The sequence below is a fragment of the Ostrea edulis genome, chromosome 4 (genome assembly GCF_947568905.1).
Source record: "Ostrea edulis chromosome 4, xbOstEdul1.1, whole genome shotgun sequence".
NCBI classification, from domain to species: Eukaryota; Metazoa; Mollusca; class Bivalvia; order Ostreida; family Ostreidae; genus Ostrea; species Ostrea edulis.
Window position 1 is genome coordinate 5,404,868 of NC_079167.1, and position 9,571 is coordinate 5,414,438.

The window sequence follows — 9,571 nt, forward strand, 5'->3', positions numbered from 1 at the left end:
TCCATAATCCTCTCATCACTAAGAATACTAGGTTTTATCCCCCTTCGATGAATAATAAGTCTGTAAAACAGTCTGTCGTGTGTTGCAACCTTTGTGACGTTTAATAATTCGTTTTAAATTGTCAAAAGCTTTATTAACAATTTCATATAATTTTACCAGACACAAAATGATAATATGAGAAATAAACCAATTTTGTAAAGGGAGATAATCCAAATTCAAGTATGTAAGCAATCGAACTCCTCGAATGTCTCGCGCACTCAACATGTCGAGTGCGCGAGACATTCGTGGAGTTCCAATTGGTATTTAAGACTTAGACTTAACCGAAAAATCATGAAAATGGGTCTGAAAACGCCACTGACTTGACCGACATAGGAAAAGTTCAGACCCACGTAGAAAAAATGGTAGCACACACCCAACAATACAGGTATCAGTAGCGGGAAGAAACATATCTCCCATAATGCAACGGAACAATATGTTTATCTATTACAATTCAATTAAGATAAAAAATGAAATTACCCCGTGTATGATGGATAAACATGTGCCCCCATAAAATAAATATTACAAATGTAATCCCGATTATTAACAAATGACTCGGGGACCGATGATCTTGATAGGGGACAAAGATATGCACCCATACAAACAGACATCGCATTATAAAATTCTTAAGTATATAATGTAAGTAATCCTGAAAATCACTTGGAAGTCAAGATCCTTCACGGGTAAAAACACTTATATCTCCCTTGTAGCTCCACTTCCACCCAAACATATATCAACATAGTATCACGTGTCTTTGGTAAGATTTAAATGCATCCGATTTCCATCTACCCAGGAATGTCCGTTGAATCTATTAACGTCCAAATCACAAAACATGAGTTGACATGTTTAAGAATTCGTGCCTTGTGACTGTAACTTATGATATATATATACATGTATATATATATCCTTATGCATTATGGGAGATATGTTTCTTCCCGCTACTGATACCTGTATTGTTGGGTGTGTGCTACCATTTTTTCTACGTATATATATACATATATTTGATACTATATGTTTTAATGCATCACATATTCTATGTAGGACTAGTGTGGTTATTGGTAAACGAATCTCCATTGAACGTCTTGTTTTGCGACAAGAACTTAACAATTTTTGAACAAGGAAGCATGCAGTATGATCAGGAGAGTTATTAATTCTATGTTTATATGCTATTGCTGAAATAAATGGCACAATAGAGGAGGCTGCATAACCCTCGGCATATAAAGAGATAAAAAAAAAGTATCCTGGGATAATTGAAGAAGATTATTACTGATATGAAATTTGTTTGCATTTCTAAAAATAGACAATGCCCGTTTATATGCTTGGGTGGAAGCCGGTGCCAATATTGCAATCAATATGTTCCTCAAGACTGGTTCTTGGGAGGTAATGCCGGCAACAGAGAAATCACCATCGATTCTTTGTCCATCCAAGGAGCCAAATGAGGGAACTGCTGCACCTTCAAACAAGACAAACAGTCACATAGAATATTTTCTTTGGTACCAAGATGCCTCGCTTGAAACAAAATGTTAGACTGCAAACAAATGAGCACCAGCCCTCTCACGAGATACATTATTCTTTTTATCCATAGATGATTGCTTGTTAATGATATGCACAAGGGAATATTCAACATGTCTGAATTTATGAGGTATCTATGGTACGCCGTTTTTACATTTATTCCTCTTTAAAGATATCTCATACATTTTATAAAATATCTTATAAAAGTTATTTTATAACATATACCTTTATAACAGATGTATAAGATATCTTATATAATTTATAAGATATCTTATATATTTCATAAGATATCTTCTAAACTGTAAATTATATGAGATATCTTATAAAATGAGACATCTTACCAAGAATTGACGATGTTTCATAGATTATATAAGATATCTTTATAAGAGGCATATATATATAGATATGGCGTGCGCCATAAATCTTTAATCAAAATTAGTGTGCAAAGAACGGTCTAACAATTAGTATGAAACAAGTCAGACAGATAGGTTGTATTGGCAAACTAGATCGTTATAACGACCATAGAATTTGCGAAATTCTTACTTTAAACGAGTTGAAACCCCTGCATCATCAAATTGTTTATCAGTAGCCTGCCTCGATTTAAAAACTGATCATACGTAGAACAAACTCTTGCGTATCAGTTGAGGGATATAAACACCATATACAGGCGATAATGGAATATTGCTACATAACTATGGGAAGTTGACGATGGAGAAATTGATATCATCCCGTTTGTCATAAAGTTGAGTTGTTAGTTTGCCGTTAGTATCTACTTTCAATAAAATATCTAAGTATGAAGCGGAAGTGCACGACTCTGTAGTGTCTTTTATCTCGAGTTCACAGGGATATATCGAATCGACATATGAATGAAAGTTATTATTGTTAATATATAATACGTCGTCGATATATCTAAATGCCGAATTGAAGGCCACAGTAAGAGCTTTTTTCTCCTCACGTAGTTTTTGAATAAATTCTACTTCAAAGGAATTTAAACACAGGCCAGCTAAGAAAGGAGCACAATTCATGCCCATGGGAATTCCAACAGACTATTGAAAGACCTGATCACCAAAGACCACGAAGATATTGTCAACGAGGAACTCCAGCATATTTTTATTCAACTTCAGAGTAGTTGTGCATGGAATCAGGTGTTTATCAAAGTACTTTTTTTTTTTTATGACTGATCACTAGATATGAATATTTGCGTTTTCCATTTTTGCTGAAGAAGCAACTGTCTATGATGTCAAAAAGTATAGAAGTTGTAAATATGAATTGAAGAATATACATTTTATTTAAAAAAAAATCATATATTGTTATTATTTAGAATATATGCCAGTGTAAAATGTTGAAAATTCATTCGTTTTGATGTTGATTTGAGAAAATTTTTGCGATTTCAAGTTTACTAAAAGTTCTTTCGATTTTTTTAGAATCCACGTTTGATTTACACCACTTCTGGCATATGTAGTCGCACAGTAAATTTTGAATTCTCTCCTTCATAGCTGTTAATATTTTCGCGAGGAGCAAAGACAGGGGCTTGGTAGAGCACTTACTGGACCCAGCAATGTATCTTTGCTTGTAAGGGTTTTTATGTAGTTTAGGAATCCAGTGTAGGTACTGTAACTCGTATTCATTCGTCCCATTAAATGGAAAATATCATATTATACATCAGATAAATACCGGGTATTGTGAAATGCAATGACGCAGAAATGCACTACAAATGGGTAATGAACAACTCTAAGTACATGTACACCATGCCCAGTAGTTGCCATCTTTATTAGTGACGTTTACATCACGTGGTTATTAGACACTGGTTCCATGATGAGCACCATTTCAGAGTCATATATAAATACCATTGGCGTGTTCCCATGATTCGAGAACATTTCATTACCTAAGAGTAGTAGATGGACTGGGGCGTTTGGCGAATGAACAATCGCTGCCTATGTTAACGTGTTAGGTTTAACGCGGCCATGGCATCAGCAGGGCTCGAACTCACGACCTCCCTGTTACGAAGTAAATGCTTTACTACCGCGATCAGTGGGACCTTACTCAAAACAACCTATCTTCTGTCCTCTTAAATTATAAATGGTCCTTCGCTAATCTGATTAGTTAAGCGAGGTACTTGAGATACGTATTATGAATTCTATTTACCCCTGTTGGAAGTTACCGCTCCTGACATTTACGACTTTTACGTCAAACTTTAGAACGATTAGTCGTAAAGACAAGGAACCAACTGGGCTGCAATCTTTGATTTTTAAACTCAAAATTTGGGTCACGGTTAAAGGGCAAGGTCATACATTTGCATTTGCATTCTTACACCCCCTTTACAGTTTAAGGTGTCCATAAGATGTATTTAAACGATCTGGATCATTTCGACGTGTTTATACACTCCTCATAAACGTCTGGACGCTTTCCATAGAAAAAACGAATCCCGTCAGATGGCACTTATGTAGTAAACAAAAACTATTAAGATGTGTCAGCGATAGTGCTTGATGGAATCCACCATATCGAAACTTTACCGGGATTAATTTAAAATGTTGTATTCTAAACCAGGATCATCCCAGGCTTCACATTTAACTTAAAATATAATGGGTACACAAAGGTTGTTTTTTTTTTTTCGGAAGAAGCTGTTTAAAGCACTGAATATGTGTTGTTGTTTTATTTCAGTGAAAAATGTATGCTTCAACTCTATCTTTGCCAAGCATTCGGCATTAGATGTGAAATTTACGGGTCTTTCGGAATGATTTCTTCATTATTAATATTCTCAACATGCTTTAGGTATGGAATATTATTCTCAGCGATCAATTTATTCCACAACGACCAGGATGCAGTGCTACCGCATTCTGATCTTGTATTTCATTGACAAGTTTTAAATCACTTTTGGCTCACCTGAGCTGAAAACTCAAGTGAGCTTTCTAATCGCCTGGTGACCGTTGTCTGTCTGTCCGTCTGTCTGTAAAGTTTTTACATTTTCGACTTTTTCTCCAGAATCACTGGACCAATTTCAACCAAATTTGGGAAAAACATCCTCAGTAGAAGGGCTTTTAAGTTTTTTCAAATGAAGGGCCAAGCTTTCTACAAAGGGGAGTTAATTACAAAAATAGGGTGGGGTCATTTAAAAATCTTCTCAAGAACCACTGGGGAAAAGAGCTGAAATTTACATGAAAGCTCCCTGGCATAGTGCAAATTCAATTTTTGTTAAAGTGACGACCCCCAGGGGTAGAATGGGGCCACAATAGGGGATAAAATATTTTACATACATATCTATAGGGAAAAATCTTTTAAAATCTTCTTCTCAAGAACCACTGGGCCAGGAAAGTACAAATTTACATAAAAACTTCCTGACGTAGTGCAGATTAAAGTTTGTTAAAATCATGACCCCATGTGTAGGATGAGGCTACAATAGGGGATCAAAATTTTACATACAAATGCATAGGGGAAATATTTGAAAATCTTCTCAACAAGAACCGCTGGGCCAGAAAAGTTTACCTTTACATGAAAGCTTCCTGACATAGTGCAGATTAAAGTTTGTTGAAGTCATTAGCCCCCAAGTGTAGGTTGGGACCACAAGTTTTACATAAAAATATATAGAGAAAATCCTTTAAAATCTTCTCAAGAAGCGTTAGGACAGAGGAGTTTTACATTTACATGAAAGCTCCCTGACATAGTGCAGATTCAAGTTTGTAAAAATCCTTGCCCCCGCGGTAGGTTGGGGCCACAATAAGGATCAAATTATTATATAGGGGAAATATTTAAATATGGACCAAGTTGACTTAGGTGAGCGATTTGGCGCATGGGCCTCTTGTTTTTTTGTTTTGTTTTTCCCATTCTGTTCTTTCATACGCAAACTTCGATTGTAATCACATTCGTTTTAGTACTCGGCTGGACTTTTTTTTCTCTCGAGTTTTACTAGTTTACATGTACCAAGAAAGTTTCGCTGGACTATAAATTATATTAGTGTAGTGCATATGTCGATTTATACACAAGAGGACATTTTGAAACGCAATTATCATATATTTAGCACCAAAGGCAACCACAAGTAATATTTGTAAGACACATATGCTTCGCTTCCCCCATACTGAAATCTCTGATGTAGGAACGCGGCGACCATCTGATTTACTTTTTAATTTTGTGTTTCTCATAGCAGTTATGAGATTGATCACTGTTCGTTATCTTCACCGTTTCATGTATCTTTGGTATCAAGAAAGGAAGAACCCTATTGATTTTGGAATCAAAAGGCCAAGGTCACTACAGAGCTCATAGAAAAAGCTTGTAGATACATTTTCCGCTTCATTGATTTCATACTTCACATGTAATTTTGCTATCAAAAGAGGAAGAACTCTATTGGTTTTGGGGTACAAAATTCAAGGTCACCACGGAACTTCCTAGAAAAAGCTTGTAGGCACTCATGGTGAGAGAATATGCGAGAGGATATGCCCCACCTTGCGGAGCTCTTGTTACTTTAAGGATGTTTTAAAAGCGAAATGAAACATATGTACGGAAACCGGTTAGTGCCAGGTGAGAAAAATATTTGATCTGTCGGCCGCCAAATAAATTTCTAACTGCCATCACTTAAAATTATCTGCCATAAACATGTACATATAGATATATGACGGCCGCCAGATAAAATATTTTTTCTCACGTGGCACCAACCGGCTTCTGTATAGAGATGACCAAGGTATATTCACTTTAAACGTATGCGGGGAAAATTAGTAAGAAGGAAGAGATAATTGACGCAAACGATCGAGTAGTATCTAACAGCTTTAGGTAATGCAGGCACACGCGAATGGCTGTATATCTAACACTATTCCGGGATACTTTATATGCCCTCGTCATCTCTACAACGTTTGTGTCTTATTTTCGAGATAATCTAACAATTCCGAGAAAAACCTTTCCTGGATATTGAAAGGCTTTCTAAGATTGAAGAGGCATAAGAAAAACGACAGCTTGTGTGAGCATGAAATGTTAATGACAATATTTTTATTGAATTAGTTTGTTTATCTAAGTTTCTTCAAAGTAGTCAGTTTTGTTTGATTCTAAAGGTGTCAGTCGAAGGCAACGTTCTCGCTTAACTTCGAAGAACATATCACATTTTGCAAATTCTAGCCATGGTCCTGCAGGTATATTGTATTGTATTGTATTGTTTATTGACCAAGAACCATACAGTTCATAGGTATAAAGTATATACAACAACAACTTATACAATGAAATAGTAACAGAACATAGTATATTTCTATGGTATATTTATAATCTATTCAGACAAATGTTCCATTAATACCTATCATGTATGAATATTCCTAATTCCCAGAATAAACCCACCTTATTTCTTCTCGCATGTATCAAAGTACATTGTATTTACCAAGTACATTTCATGAGTGCCAGCATTCTCATCTACAAGCAAGAATTATTTGTGCATGCAAGGTACATCTCCAGTTACAGCTTGCTCAAGATTATTAACCTTCAAATGCAATATTACTTCAACGTTTTGTAAACTCTTTATGATATAGTCTTGTGTAACATTTTTGGTTCTGTACAGCGAAATTGATTATAAATGTACATGTAGATTGTGGAGGCGTGTCCCTCTCATAGTTGGTTGATCGAAGGAAAACGAGGTGTTGATACATCACTAGCTGACTCACAATGGACAAACCTTAAACAGCTGTTGTATGAAAATATGTTTTGTATTTTCATTGAAAGATATTGATCTGAGCATAGATTGTTCCCATATTCAATAAACATTATATATGTTTCATTCATACTCAGATGATGACAAAACTCGTAATGATTTTGATATGGGAGATCGACAGCTTTTACACATCCTACATGGTCCTCAGGATATGAGAGGATCGGAGTTTTCACAAATGACTATCAGGAAAAATAAAAAGAGAAACATAAAAACGTTTGACAGCAAACCTTCATTCATCATAGATCTAGGATGCCCGAGTTTCTCACGAGAAGAAAATTTAAAGGTGAAATCACATAGGCGATGTAATACGATGTCGGGATAGGGTATGAGGATGGTGCACTCCCAGGGGCATATTCTTTGGCGTCTTCGCAGGACCGTGATTCTAATTTTCTGGTTTGATGGAATGTGATGCTTACTCTGAAAATCAATCTGAAATAGAATTTTGTCTTTTGGTAATGTGACGCCAGTTACTTAGATATCTAATGATGTAACATATTAGTTGTGTAATTCATCTCTTTATAGTATGCGAGCTGGCTGATTTCCAGCGAGACCTACACACTTTCTGTGTGTTGTCAACCCTGCTAATCCACCTGCATTTTTGGCTAAATTCGTACATTGCTCCTACTCATGGATGAGCTTTAGTTTTCTTAGTTTTCTAGTTCTTGTATTAAACAAAGGCAAGTCTATTTTCTTTCCTGGTTCGTAAACTCTTGACAATGCTTGAAAAGTAGATTGCAAATTTTTCATGGAAGCCACAGGTTTTGAGGAACAGATACTTCAGTGATATTTGTTGGGACTAGCCAATATGCTGCTGCTGCTGTTTACTCAATTGTTTTCTGGTTAAACAGCATGGTCCTAAACATAGTCCACGACTCGTGACAAATGCTATCGTGGGTTTGTCTCTTGGTGTCATTATATGACAGTATCCTGAGCACAGAATCAGATTAAACGACAGCATGATACTAGTTATTGGTTTGACTCGTCTATATACATCCTGTTTGTGCAGTGTATATCTAATCTATATTTTAAAAAGTAACCATTCTTTTCGGCTTTTTAGCTAGCAAACCAACTCCGTTATTGAGCTTTTCGATCTTTGATTACTTTACTCTCCAGCATGACATCTGAATGTCTGTCAACCTCCTTTGAAAGGTAAGCTGACTGCATACAGATGAATGTGGTTTTGTAGCAGCTTCTTCAGCTTCTTGTCAAATCTTTTTCGGTCCTTTCTCATTCTTTAGCATTACTAAGGAGATATTATTTCACCTGTCTAATGAAGAGGTGAAGATAACAAACAGTGATCAATCTCACAACCCCTATGAGGAATACAAAATTAAAAGTTAGGCAAACACGAACCCTGGATAAACCAGAGGCAGGATCAAGTGCCTAGCAAGAGTAAGCACCCCATATCGACCGGTCACGCTCACCGTGAGCCCTATATCTTGATCAGAAAAATGGAGTAATCCAGTATGAAAAGAACGGTCTAACAATTGGTATGGAACACGTCGGACAGCATTTGACCCAATGAAAGGTGAAGATAAGGAACAGTCATCAATCCCATAATTCCTATAAGCAATACAAAATAGATAGTTGGGCAAACACGGACCCTGGACACATCAGAGGTGGGATCAGGTGCCTAGGAGGAGTAAGCATCCCTTCTCGACCAGTCACACCCACTGTGAGCCCTATATCCTGATCAGGTAAACGGAGTTATCCGTAGTCAACATCAGTGTGCCAAGAACGGCGTAACAATCGGTACAAAACACGTCTGACAGCATTTGACCCAATGATAGGTTGTATTGGCAAACTAGATCGTTATAACGACCATAGAATTTGCAAAATTCTGACTTTAATCGAGACCCTTGAAACCCCTGTACCATCAACTTGTTTGTCAGTAGCTTGCCTCGATTTGAAAACTGACCATACGCAAAAGAAGCTCTTGCGTATCGAATCAGTTGAGAGAAATAAACACTCTATGCAGGTGATAATGGAATATTGCTACATAAATATGGGAAGTTGACGATGGAGAAGCTGAAATCATCCCGTTTGTCATTAAGTTGAGTTGTTAGTTTGCCGTTGATATCTATTTCCAATAAAATTTCAAAGTATGAAGCAGAAGTGGACGACTTTGTGGTGTCTTTTATTTCATGCTCACAGGGATATATCGAATCGACACATGAATGAAAGTTATCATTGTTGATAGAGAAAACGTCATCGATATATCTAAATGTCGAATTGAAGGCCACAGCAAGAGATTTTTTCTTCTCACGTAGAAGGTTTTGAATAAAGTCTGCTTCATTTGAATATAAAAACAAGTCAGCTAACTAAGGAGCACAATCTGTGCCC

General features: G+C 36.5%; 1 long non-coding RNA gene across 1 annotated transcript; it reads left to right on the forward strand.

Moving 5' to 3' along the window:
• Positions 1 to 2,495: 2,495 nt before the first annotated feature.
• On the forward strand, positions 2,496 to 9,313 carry LOC125669455 (uncharacterized). The gene is made up of 3 exons (XR_007367865.2): positions 2,496 to 2,693; positions 2,973 to 3,017; positions 7,106 to 9,313. It is a non-coding gene; the product is annotated as an uncharacterized LOC125669455 (long non-coding RNA).
• The last annotated feature ends 258 nt before the right edge of the window (positions 9,314 to 9,571 follow it).